The following is a 14,843-nucleotide window of genomic DNA, read 5'->3' as shown; positions in this document are numbered from 1 at the left end:
TACATCTGTCTGTAGATATATGTGATCAACTACATCTGTCTGTAGATATATGTGATTAACTACATCTGTCTGTAGATATATGTGATTAACTACATCTGTCTGTAGATATGTGTGACTAACTACATCTGTCCGTAGATTTATGTGATTAACTACATCTGGATGAAGATATATGGGATTAACTACATCTGGATGTAGATTTATGTGATTAACTACATCCGTCTGTAGATATTTGTGATTAACTACATCTGGATGTAGATATATGTGATTAACTACATCTGTCTGTAGATTTATGTGATTAACTACATCTGGATGTAGATATATGTGATTAACTACATCTGGATGTAGATATATGTGATTAAATACATCTGGATGTAGATATATGTGATTAAATACATCTGTCTGTAGATTTATGTGATTAACTACATCTGGATGTAGATATATGTGATTAAATACATCTGTCTGTAGATTTATGTGATTAACTACATCTGGATGTGCGTCTTCCTTGCTGCGAAAAGTTGTATCTTACAAAATGAAAGAATAATTTTGATTTCATATCACGACTCACAGTCACATGCCATAAACTATTCAATGGAAACAATGTTTTTAATTTGAAGACAATATTCACTCTTTCAAAGATTTTTTTTACATCTCCAAGATAAAAAAAAATTGTTACTTTTGGAATTTTTACTTGAAACGTGCCTTCATAATTCATCTGTTATCAAGGTTTAAAGTTCAGAGTGTACAAACCTTTACACAATCAAAAGTTCAGTCATTCTTACGTGCAGTTATTCGTACGAGGGAGGGAACCCCCGGACGCCATGAGCCTTTGCTCTTCAGACTTGAGCCTCCCAGATTTTCTAGGCAGACCAAGCTTCCACTATGCAGACCAAGCCTCTGCAATGAAGACCGTTCCTCCGCTATACAGTAAACGAGCCTCTGCCATACAGCACAGCTTTATTTAAATATTGGTTTTTATGTGTAATAAAAAATTTTAACATTTTTTTTGACGTATTGACATAGGAATTTTACCAAGGATTAGAGTTATTTATTGATTATCATGATTAGAAACATATTCGACTCATAAAGTAGTTTATATGATTTATACTAAACTTTAAACATTTCTCACGCAAAAAGGAAGCTATTTGGAGAATTATTTCTGGAGTAAAATCAGTTTGTTTTGTTGTATACTTTGATTTAAACAATACATTTTTTTTTTGAAAAATGTTAAGATTTAAATAAATGATACAAATTTTCTAGATTTATTTAGAACTACAAAAAAGGTATTGCTTAAATCAAAGATTTTAAAAGATGAAATTCAATTCAATTCAATTTTTTATCTCTAAATATTTTTCTTTCATGTAAAAAATGTGTAAAGTTTTATATACAACTTTATTAGTCATAATTAGGCAATTTTTTCCATAATATTTTCATTAATATTCTTATTAATGTCTTTGATAACATTACTATTATCATTATCGATGTAATAGTTATTAATATTATTATTATTTATGTCATATAAATTCAAATTCCATCTTACAAATGTCTAAATTATTATTGTCTTGATTCTGATAGTATTATATTTATCGTATCAATTCTCTTTGAAATACAGAAATAAATTGGAATGTTGAGGAAAGAGAGAGGTGTCGGACTCGGCCGTCGGCTGGGAGGAGGGGGAGGGGTGCAGGGGGTCCTCTATGCCCTAGGGGGATGGGGTACCTGTAGAACTAAGGGTCTATAACCCCATAGGGCTTATGGGTAGGTTGGGTTGTTGTTTTGTTTACGAGATTGTTGACCCCTTACTCTCTCTCTCTCTGTGTCCCACGTGTTGGGAGGGGACAGTTCATGATATATAGCCATATCCAAAATCTAGATTTTCTTTATATTTCTTCCATTAATTTTAACTTTGTCTAGGTTGTATAATGTTCAAATTTGTTTCTGCTTTTTTTTAATGTCTTTTTTACCTTGAACATTTCTTAACAGCGTAAGTGTGTATTTAAAAAGCTTTATTTTCATTAATTCTTGAAACAGCTTTAAACAGACGAGTTTTCAATGTTGTTCCTCACGAACCTAACGTTATTATTTAACTATTTTCCACCGGGTGCCTATAATAAAGAATTTGTTCCTCTCTTTAAGGGTCCAGGAATCTTGTTTATAAACAAATTTGCAAATGATCGATTGGATCCTTCCCGGCAGAACACGTGGGACCAAATCCACCAAAACATTGGTTACTGGGCACATTTTTCTCATTTAACACATCCTGATACATTTTAGTTGAAATACTGCCACATTCAACCAAGATATTTGTAAGTTTGTAAGAACTTTATTCTTTCATTTGTGAAGAAATAATTTCCCTGATTCAACCCTTTCACTGGGAACATGCGGATGGGGGCGGGATTGTAGATATGGGCTCGTGTGGGGGGGGGGAGGAGAGGGCTTCCAAGTACAAATCCCACGTGGTAAACGATACTTATCAATAATACAAACAAACAAAATCTAAAAGGACAGAATATTTTACAAAAAATGATAATTTTAGAGTTTTCAAGAGCTGACTTAAATCTCTACGCAGTGCACAAAAGATACATGGCGCCTCTTACTAAATTGAAAAGGGGCCGGGAGTCCACACGTTTTCAGAGAATCCCTTTCGTACTTTCAACTGCCTCATTTATACCGTATTATTTGGAACTCTTAATAAAACTTGGTATTTAGGTCAAACAGTACGTTACCGCTCAGTGATATACATCTATGAATTAAAGTACAAACTGCTTAGCACTGCTTAAATACATATATAAAAAAAATCATGCATCAGGGCTAGACAGAAACAATTTGCAATCCTGCATAAAAACAAACTCGAATTTCAATGCTCAAAATACTTAACAGTTTTATAAGATCTAGTGCATAAAGCAAATTTAAGGCTCACAAGGCTCACATTGTGATACACATGCTCAATTTTAGATGCATTCGTTAAATTATTTTGCGAACCTAAGTAATGCAATAAAATATGCATGGATGGCAAATGGGCCTACAGACGGTTAGACAGGAATACAGACGTATGGGTATAGGTAAAAAAGACAAATAGAAAGAAAACAAAATAAAGAACAGGGATATGCACAAGAGAGACAATAAGAAGGGAAGTAAAAGAAAGAAAATATAGAACAGTAAGAAGTTGAAGAGATAGAAGAGAAAATATAAGACTAAAAGAAAGTACATGTTGAAAAGAAAGGACAAAAAAGAAAGAAAAACACCAGACAAAAAGTGACAGAAAAAAGAGAAAGTACAAAAAGTGACGGAAAAAAGAGAAAGTACAAAAAGTGACAGAAAAAAGAGAAAGTACAAAAAGTGACAGAAAAAAGTGAAAGTACAAAAAGAATTAACAAAAGACAAAAAGAAAAGAACGAATAAAAATAAGACAGAAAAGATAGGATACCCAAAAGAGATATTTTTATGGGGGGGGGGATAAAATTGTTTGATGGCGAAATCTTAAAATTTGAAGGAAAAAATTAGACAAACAATTATAATGACATTTTCTGATTCTGGTCCAAAGGATTTTAAATTTCCTTTATAAAGTTTTTCGGCATAGGAGGACAGGGGCACACAAATCTTACTAAATATTAGCATTAATTATTGATTTTCATGAAAAGTAACCATGGATAAATATATAAAACATAGATAGCTTATGTACGCAAAATCACCAAGAATTGTACAGTTCGCGAACTCATACTTCTAGGGGTCAAAGTGTACTTCAATGATAAGTGGGGTGGTTTGCAGTTTTAATAGAATGTAAAAAAAACTCCGGGAATGGAACTATTTGAACAACAATATTTCACTGAGCAATATATCATATTGACGAGAACTGAAGAAGGACATGAGAAGGACTATACTAACTTAAATTTCTCTCTACAGGACTCATGTACACCACAAGTACTCGATGACATAAGTACTGCCAATGTTCACAACCGACCTAGTTAATCTATATAATAGGAATATCTTTAAAACATCTCTGTACATTTATATCTTTCAAGATGAAAAATGTCGTCTTATGCGCAATCTATCTTTATCTATGATAGTAACTCATATCAACTTAACGGTTTATAAGATTTATGTTTTGTGAATAAAGCTTTTCTTACACAAACAGTCAGCAAGTTGGAAATTCATTTCTTCTGGAATGAACTCATTTGTTTTAATTTAATCTCAAATGTCATCTCAAATGGTAATACACATGCATGGCGGCCGGGGAATGCCAGCCTTGTATATATAAATTAACTAAAATTTGAATTGGTAATCAACTATAAAGCTAATGATAAAACTTTTAAAATCAATTTTCCTTATTTTTACAGGTTCCTAGAATTTAAGAGGGGGGGGGGGACTTGACCCATAAATTTCTAAAACTGAAAAAAGATTTGATAATTTTTGTGCTTGAATTTAAAATTTCAAAAATCCGATGTCTTTTGTATTTGCACGCCCCTGTGTTCATAAGGAAAGGAAGTTTACAATTTGTTAACTACGCTTTATTTAAAGAACTTCATACATATACCGTACCTAAACCGTACCTGTAATAAATGTAATAAATAAATAAAGTAATTTATTCTATTCAATGAGGTGATTAGGGGGGGGGGGGAATTTAACCATAAAAAGATGGTAGGGTGGTCTAAAGAAAAGTTTACAAATTCTGCAAATCGTATCATAACTGCAATTGTAATTCATCTTTTCATTTTTGCACGAACCCCATTTTTAGTCTATCTGATTTTACTAACAAGACAGTTCACTTTAGTTTGAAACTTAGGGATCAATAAAGTTGATAAAAAACGAATGAATGCAATAAATGTTGCACACTTGCAGGTATCATTGATGATTTTATGTAGTTTTCTGGTGAACTTTGTCTTTTAGTTTATCATTGCAGTTATCATTGATGATTTTATGTAGTTTTCTGGTGAACTTTGTGTAGTTTTCTGGTGAACTTTGTATAGTTTTCTGGTGAAGTTTGTCTTTTAGTTTATGCCATGATTTTATCTGATTAGTAATTAGAAAGAACTCAGTAAATTTGTGAAAAATAAAAATACTTTAGTATTTTTTATACAATGTTTTCTCTAAAATATCCAGAAGTTGTTATCTTTCGTAACAGCTAACGTGGGACCCATAAATGATAGGAAGACGACTTTATAAGTAGGGTTTTCAGCGAAATGGAAAAATTATTTCGTGAAAATTTGTTATTTACCCGAAAATTTCGCATTTGTTTGCAGCATTTCGCAAAAGTTTGTTTTCCTTTATAAGTTGATTTACATTCAATAATTGTGAAACTATTTTCAAAACAAAGGATTATGCATAAGATTTATGCTTTTTTGGGTATGTTTTTTGGGTATTGCTGTAACACAAAACATTTGCTATTGCTTTTAAAAAGAAATGAAAGTTTCTTAAAAATTTATTGAATGCAAAATCGATAATTGGAAGCATAAAAAATGCAAATTACCTCAGAAATAGTAAAAAATGTCATACAATACAATATTTTTGCTTATCGACATACTTTAATATTTTATACATTTCAGCGTGCCTCGTGAATACAGACAATTTCAGATAAAAGTTGATTATAAGGATGAAAGTTCAACAAACTCGAAGGTTACGCGCACGGCCTTGTAACAGTGTTCGGAATGTGCGCGTAAATGATTTTGGCGCGAAATTTTGGTTTGGTTTGGTTGCACAGGTGGTACAAGTACTGGTACTGGTAGAAGTGGTGGGTAGGAGGTGATTGACTCTGTAAGATGAGTCCTTATCAGTGACGACAATTTTAATAATAAACAAATCATAGATTTTTTTTCTACTCCAATCTAATATTTAAAAAACAGTATTTTTTGTTAAGTTTTAAGTTAAATATAAGTACAATTATCAAAGGACTCATCGGAATTATAAATTATATAAATTCGGGTTTCATGTATCAATTTTTTTGACGAGCATTGTACTTATTAAGGCAAGATTTGTGTAAAATTTCAGCGTAAAAAATCATATGTTACTGATTTTGCACTATGAAAAAACATAATTTACAAATGGACCAACGTCCCACCCAATAAAAATAATTGCAAAATCTTGAAAACATGTGTGCAAAAAAGTGAGTACAATTTGTTTTCACAAGTAATATGTGTTCCAAATATATTGTATGTTTTAAAATTAAAAAAGGAAAACAGGGTCTATGTAAAAAAAAGTCTAGTTGGAACTACAGGCATTTAGGCAACATGAACTGAGGACTAAGCTAATTGATCAGATTTAAGACTTAATTTTCAGATTATTCTTAAACATAACTTTAACAACGCGGATCAATCATTTTCTCAAATACTTTTAATACTTTTTGAATCACAAAAATCAAGCAGATTAAAGTTAATTTAGATTTCAAACATGATTCTTTGAAAACTGAATCTAAAATAATGATTTGTTTATACATACATGCAAGGTTATAATGCAAGGAAAGCTATTTCAGGGATGTACGCATCTTTTGTACTGCAGTGTACTGTCTATGGACGGTAATGTAAACACAAGACGGATGTCGATGCCTGACATGGATTGGATCCATTTTTAAATGAAATATTCTGGTCATGGGAAACTAGTATGTGAATTATCAAAATTATCAATTTAATATAAAAAAATTACATTTCTGAAAAGCCCTTGAAAAACGGATTTAAAAATACGTGCCTTTATAGGGTTAATAAAGAGTTTAAAAATTAACTTTTTACTTAATACCGTTTATTTAGGGTGATAATTGTAAAGCTGTGGAATAGTAAGATGACTTAAAGACTTAACTTAAGTCTTTGAACAAAGACCGCTAGGGGGTGAACCAAAAAAAATCACCCCCTAGGCAAACCTCCATTACGCCCCTGTAAATCAGTAAACTTTCAAATTATAAAGATCTTCAATCAGTGCAGATTCGCATAATCGTAGTCTCATAATCATGGAATGGAATGTATTGCATGGCCAGGTATTATAAAACATATTCAAAGTTGATAGTTTGAAATAAAAGGCCAAGGTGTTTGGACGCATCAAAGTTGACATAGTCTGAAAAATTGATGCAATTGTCTTAGCCGTCTGGATCTTTGTGAGTAAAGATCATGGCCTTTTAAAATTTGAATTGTAATCCTGGTTTATAACTAACTTAATTAAATTTATTTTCAACCCTATAGAATATCTTATGTTTTCTTTGAGCACTTTGTACAGCATGTATATATAGTACACGCTGTACAGCATGTATATATAGTACACACTGTAGCTTTCGTTTCAGTTGACAGTGAAATAACCGAAGAAAGTGAATGTTTACTCTGAAAACTATTCAGTGTACAGTGTACAGTGTACAGTGTACAGTGTACAGTGTACAGGTAAAGCATAGCTGCAGGTGCAAGACAGGTCCATTCTCTAAGTTCGACTTTGTTCTGGGAATTTGCGCTTTTTAGTGTCTCCGATAGAACGGATACGGCAGGTGGGGGAAATGATGCACATCATATAGATTCAGGCCTATTGATAATATATCTTATACAGCGTCAGCTGCACCAGCTTTATTGATAATACTGTAAATTTTGATACACAGTTCGCTGAAATGAGAGAACATTAAACAACGAAAACATTATCATGTCAATTCTTGTGTCTAGCTAGTTCTATCACTAACTTTTTTATTCAAACATCTTTCGGATTTTTATATTTTAAAATCAACTCCGAATAAGTTCAGACAACAATTTATACCTTAACCCCTGCTGTTTGTTGGTGGGTCCATAATCGGCAATCACAAAAATAAGAAAAGTCTTTTAATTCTTTTAGTATTCTTATGAATTTGATTAATCAGCTTTACCGAGTAACTAAAAGTAGTCGTTGTAAGCAGAATATCTTCTTTGAGGTTGCGTGGTTTATTTTAGTTCATGTTTATTAACTGCATACATTTTACACATTTACACATTCTAGTAATGCAAAAAATTACAACATTTTTTAATCAAATTTCCAAGTTCAGAACACTTTGGTTCAGATCATGTGTTCTGACTCGTGCAGACCTGGAGACTTGAGAAACTTTGCTTCATTCAGGTTTTGATAACATCATTCGCTTAGTTCGTGATGGATGCTGGGTAGGATGGGCCTAGGTTCAGCAATATATTTATACCAATTAAGTCAATTTAGAATTGGTATGTTTCCGAGTTATATGATGAGATATACAATTAAAACAGACAGACGAGATATGGACATTTAAAAAAAGGGCCTTTTACTCATTATATGTTGTGATCTGATTTGAACGATGTGATACATGAGTTCTATTGTTGCATGATCCGAACCTAGACAAGTATCCGGGTCTTTGCTCGCACTAGCCCTTAGTGTACCCAGTATAAATAAAACAAACAAACATGTTCGAAGTGAATTTATGCAAAAACGATAGTTCGTCCAATACGGTAACCGCCAAAAAAAGTCCTTGGAAAAAAAGTTTCCAGAAAAAAAATCCTAAAATTTCACACTAAAAAAGTCCTGTGGAAAAAAGTCTCCGGAAATAAAGTCCTACCAATTCGAGACTTTATTTTCTAGGACTTTTTTCTGGCTCCAGTATGATTTTATACAAAAAAGTGAAAATGCATGATTCACAATGGACAAAAGTCCTTTTTTTCTAGGTTTTTCTTTTCCTCGGATTTATTTTCTTCAGAACTTTTTTTCCTGAGATCTTATTTCCTGAGACTTATTTGGCAGCCCCCATACCATTTTAGGAAAAAAAGTCCCAGGAATCCAAAAAACAGGACTTTATTTCCAGTGACATTTTTTCCAAGGACTTGAGAAAATTCGGACTTTTTTCCATATTTTTTATTTCCAGGTTTTTTTTTCCAGAAACTTTTTTCCCGGGACTTTCTTACATAGATTCGTCCAATACATTCAATGAATGTTATAGATGTCCAGTGGCTTGACAGGATGGAATGAGAAGGCTCGGTTTGATAAGATCGAGTAAATGCCATCTGTGAGAAAGAAACCTGTTGCTTAAAGTTCACCGTGAACCCTAAAGCTAAAACAGTAAAATATTAACAAATAGGACAAGTTTGGTCAGTGCATTCACCCAGTACACCTTATAACTTAAAAATTGATCAACAGGGTCACTCTAGGAAAGAAACCACACAAATTAAGAGATTCAAGGTTTAAAGAGATATTGTAAATCTTTTGTTCAAAACAAAAAATAATTACATTTTATTCGATTTAAACAAAAAAGATGTTTTGCTAAATATTTTAATACAAAAGGGGGGGGGGGCTTTCTGACTTTGTTTTTAGAGATTTCTCTCTGATTTTTGGCATGCAGACCTGAATTGTGATCTAGTTTTTAATCAAAACTAAAAGTGGGGGAAAAATAATTTTTCCCTTATTTTTTCCCGCATTTTTCAGACATTTTTTCAAAACTTTGTGTTAGGTCCATGTGGGGTGTATAAAGGCTTCTTTGGCCTTTAGGAGGGGGAAAATGCGGGGAAAAGGGGGGAAATGGTATAAGGAGAGGGGGAAATAAATTAAAGAGTCCAGAATTGAGTTTCCCGACCCAATGTTTATGATTTTAGACACCCCACATGGACCTAACGCAAAGTTTTTGAAAACTATGACCGGAAAATGCGGGAAAAATCAGGGGAAAAATGATTTTCCCCCCACTTTGGGTTTTGATTCAAAAATTAGATCACAATTGAGGTCTGCATGCAAAAAATCAGAGAGAAATCTATAGTAATAAAGTCAGAAGGCTTCTTTGGCCTTTAGGAGGGGGAAAATTCGGGAAAGGGGGGGAAATGGTATAAGGAGAGGGGGAAATGCATTATAAAATCCAGAATTGAGTTTTCCGACCCAATGTTGATGACTATATACACCCCACATGGACCTAACACAAAGTTTTTGAAAAAATGTCTGAAAAATGCGGGAAAAATTAAGGGAAAAATTATTTTTCCCCCACTTTTGTTTTTGATCAAAAAACTAGATCACAATTCAGGTCTGCTCCGACCTACGAAAAGTGCCCATCCGACCTACGAAAAATGTCCATCCGACCTACGAAAAATGCCCATCCGACCTACGAAAAATGCCCATCCGACCTACTCGTGTCCAAGCGACAGCTTATAAAGTAGGTCGGATGCACGAATATGCTGTTTTTAACGTGCCCATCCGACCTACAGTGCATCGGACCTACCACAGCTGTTAAAACCACGTGCTTGTATGTCGGATGGGCAGTAGAGGGGATGGGCGTAGGTCCAAAAATACACCATCGTGAAAGAGTACTTTTATGAATCAAACACCCAACTCAATACAAAAAGAGGGTTTTCGGAATTACACCTCCAATTCTATTCAGGTGAGTGAGGGAAGGAAGGCCAACCACAACAATTCCTAGTTCAAGCCACATTCTCCTCGCCTCGCCCATTTCTCGTCCGAGCCACCTCAAAATACTCGTCCTTTTAAAAATATTTTTTGTATGTGTCAAATCCTTGAAGATGAGAATATTTTTTGAAAATCTGGCCATGTTAGGGCATTAAACAATGGCTAGACAAAAGTTTTGCAATCATTTTATAATTTTGGAATCTTCAAATCCATGAGAATGATGTCAAACTTTATTTAAGTTAGAACTTAAACCTCTTCTGCCTCCAAAATAACTAACTTTCAATATACAAAAATTATATCAAAGTGTTAACTTGAACATGGTCTAAAATTTTTTAATTTCAACCCAGATAGAAAAATTATTGATTTCTGATATATTAACAAATAAGGCAATCTTTTGTTCTCGTACCAAGTAATTTCTGCTTGTCACACGATTATATTCAAGGAGAAAATAATGTTTAATTTAAATTATTTAAATCATTTGCTTCAATTTATATGTCACAAACCTAATAATTCAAACTGTATTAAAATTATTAAGGAAATGTGGTTGAAAAAATAAAGTGTAAAAATAGAAACAGTTGTTTTGATTGAATTTCATTATAATTTGCGGCATTCTACGATGGGCGGATTATTGGTAACTAATAATTTGGTAACTAGCATTTTGGTAACCTAACAGTTTGGTAACTGGACAATTTGGTAACCAACAATTTGGTAACCAAAACTTTGGTAACCTGGCAATTAGGTAACTTGACGACTTGGTAACCTGACAATTTGGTAACCTGAAATTAAAGGCTTCCAGAAAGAGGAGTCTATTGCTAGAGTTACGGATGCAGAATATCTGAGAGATATCCACCAGTCCAACAACAGCTTCAGAAACAAAACCCAGCTGGAGCGAATGAGACAGCTCCATGACATTTGCTCCAAATGGGATGAATCAACTGTAGAGGAGTACCTGGATGCAGTTAATGCGCTAATTTAAGTTTCCTCATAAGCATGTAGTTTAAATGTAATCATATTATAAGTTACCAAATTGTCAAGTTACCAAATTGTCAAGTTACCAAATTGTCAATTTACCAAAGTGTCAAGTTACCAAATTGTTAGTTACCAAATTGTCAAGTTACCAAATTATTAGTTACAAAATTGTTAGTTACCAAAATGTTAGTTACCAAATTATTAGTTACCAATAATCCGCTCATCCATTCTACGCGAATAAGGGCTACTGCAGACAGATGCTTATTTGTAGGACATCGTTTTGGGAATATATACATTTTTTACAAATCTAAAAGTTGTAAGAGAATATTCAATATTTCGTTTATTCCCTAACGTGGATAGATTTTCAAAAAATATTCTTATCTTCAAGAATTGGACACTTAAAAAAAATATTTTTAAAAGGACGATGATTTCGAGGTGGCTCGGACGAGAAAATGAGGAGAACGTCGCTCGGACTAGGAATTGTTGTGGTAGGCCTTCCTCCCCTCGGTGAATACAGAGTACAATTTAGGTCAACCACCTATATACGCTACTCTCAAACAGTCAAACTGTTTCTACACTTTATTTACTACGCAGAAGCTTAGGATTGCACCATGTTTTGCTGGTCGATCTTGAACAAGAAAAATTCAAGAAACCGAACTGATCGTGAACATACAAATATTTCCAGCCAATAGTTTGGATTTTACTTTTTTTTTAAATAACAGAAGTGCTATTAACCAATACAATTATATTGATGAAATACCTACGAAAGCAAATTGGATAAACCGCGATATAGCAGAGATCTTTGATATCTCAAACTTTGACTATTTGAAATATAAATCAGGTTCAAAAAAAGAGCGATTTTGTAAAACTGCCTTCGCAGGTGTTTGATTTTATTTCATCCACATAATTTTTCGGATATTTATCCGTTTTGTCCTTTTTAGAAAGACGTTATTAAATCAAGTTTACTATTTAAGTTTATTACTCTCACGCAAAAGTCGTGTTCTTATCAAGATATGTATCATTTGAGAGCAATTTTAAAGCTAGAATAAAATAGGAATAGTATTCTCGCACATAGTCCCTATATTCTCAGAGTAGACCATAAATCATCTTGAAACCTTTCCCCAACAGAATAGATTTAAAGAGTTTCGGATAAAAGATATAAAAAAGCAAAAATAAAAAGTCTGAAATAAATAAAAGAAGTATAAAGGAAAGAGAGATGAACAGAAAGAATAAAAGAAACAAAATGAAAGAACATTTAAAATAAAAAAAATGAAAGAAGAAACTAAAGAAAGATAGATCAAAGTTATGTGTAACCTTGAGACGATATTTTGAAAGGTCATTAGCCTTAATTCAAACTATTTCATAATACCGAGAAATAGAAAATGAACGGTCATTGACCACTTATTTTAGAAGATGCAAAAAACATAGAACACATAAAACTTAACTTTTAGTTTCTTGAATTATGATGTAATCATTGTTTTGTTTGTATTGCTGTTAAAAAGTATTTAGTTTATACACCTTTAAAAAAAGGGCGAGGGCCAAGGCGTTGTGACCCCTTTCTTAAAAGTTGATGTATTATTTTTATAACTGTCTGCCGTCTTGGTATTGGTGCCTGTCCATCTACTCTATATTTCATCCATCTACTTCTATTTATTAATTTCTTCTTATTTAAATATTCAACATCTTTGTACTTTCCATCCCAGCTGTAGCCCATATCCCCTCCCCCTCCCCCTTCCCTCCAAACCTCCCTCCCCCTCCCCTACGACATGAAACAAGTGTAACATAGCAAAAACAAATCTGTTTTGAAAACGTACACTTTTCTTTAATGAATACAATAAATGCTGAATTGACAATCATGGTTTAAGCGAGGAAGCTATGTTTATTATGTTTTATGTAAACATTAATATACCAGATAAGTTTTCAGCCATTTAAAAATAAGTATATATAAGTTCGCGTAGAGACAAGTAAAGCTGACTATAATATGGTTTGAATCGCAAAAACATAATTCTGTTATTTGATTACTGAATTCATCAGTGTTATACTTTTATAGTTCTTACTTTAAAACGCATAGGGCCTATTTCATTAGGTGATATAGGGAATGAAACTAAAATTAAAGGCTTCAATTTAACAAGCATATGCATAACAGATTCAAAGCCTGTTAGGCAAAGTTTTATTTTTATTTGACATACACATTCGTAGACAAATAAAAATACGTAAATATTTTGAAGAATAAGCTACGACGATCTTACCTCACCATCTTGTGTTTTGTTTTGCGTAATAATAAAAATGGCGGGAAACTGATACGTTTGTTTAACTGTGAAAGTCTGTATATGGGTCAAGCGTTGTCTTAACGTGTTATAAAACTATAAAGAACAATAAGAACTTCAATTTTAGAGACGAGGATGGAGGGAAGCCGGATTGGAGGGGAGGTTGGTAAGAAGATTGAGGGGAAAGAAGGTTCAATAAGAGATAAGATATAAGAAGAAAGGAGTAGAGATTTATAGTAACACTACTTACAACTTGGCTAAACCACACGGTTCAAACGGTCTATGGTTTTATGATGACATGGATATTTTTAAATCATGCATATCAATAGATATTAAAAACATGTGAAAAGCATAAAAAACATTTTCTTTGTTTTTATGTGTTCTATTCTAGATGAACACATGGAATATAAAACCTAATATATGAAAAGCCAAGGAGAATTGAATAGAAGGATGGGGGCGATAGGGTTTCCGTACACTTTGCTGTGACGTTTTTGGACTGCTGAAGAACTAGTTTTTGCGTAACGACAATAATAAAGATTGTAAACAATAACACAAATGATAAACAGACATATGAGGCCGTTCCTTCCATAAACTACATTGGTCGACAACTTGACGTCTCCTATATTGGTCGTCAAATGTACGGAGAAATATCTATCTATCAGATAAGAATTTAGCATGAGACATCTAGCGGCCAACATATCGTCCCCCAAAGTACGTGAACTACACGACCACTTTCTATGGAGAAAACATCATATGGCATCTCTGGCGTTAGATGAAGATTCACCGTATACTAACTCATGTTTGTTTACATTAGATCGGCTGCCTTTATTATTGTTGTTACGCAAAAACTAGTTCTTCAGCAGTCCAAAAACGTCACAGCAAAGTGTACGGAAACCCTATCGCCCCCTCCTTCTATGCAATTCTCCTGGTGGAAAGCTATAGGGAATTATATTTCAATGAATTTTGTCGAATGATTATTAATGTTTGGTACCGCTTTGTTGTTCTGGCGAAGGTGGATCAATTAAGGAACCAAGCTTTAAAAAGCCGGGGCCGCCTATCTTATTTCTATGATATTTTAAATTGTTCATTTATCGCTAAAAAAGAGTTTATTCAATTTTCTATCTTAATTTTTTTATAATTGATCGATCTCTTTGAATTAACGTTTCTTAACCCTATTCCTGCTGGGGGGGGGGGGTGAATTTGCCCCCCCCCCTGTAGTTTTTTTTACATAACTCAAAAAGTGTTGGTCTGAGGCTGTTGAAATTTTCTGAC

Source organism: Eurytemora carolleeae, unplaced genomic scaffold, assembly GCF_000591075.1.
Source record: "Eurytemora carolleeae unplaced genomic scaffold, Eaff_2.0 scaffold364, whole genome shotgun sequence".
NCBI classification, from domain to species: domain Eukaryota; kingdom Metazoa; phylum Arthropoda; class Copepoda; order Calanoida; family Temoridae; genus Eurytemora; species Eurytemora carolleeae.
Note: the sequence above shows the minus strand (reverse complement) of the source record.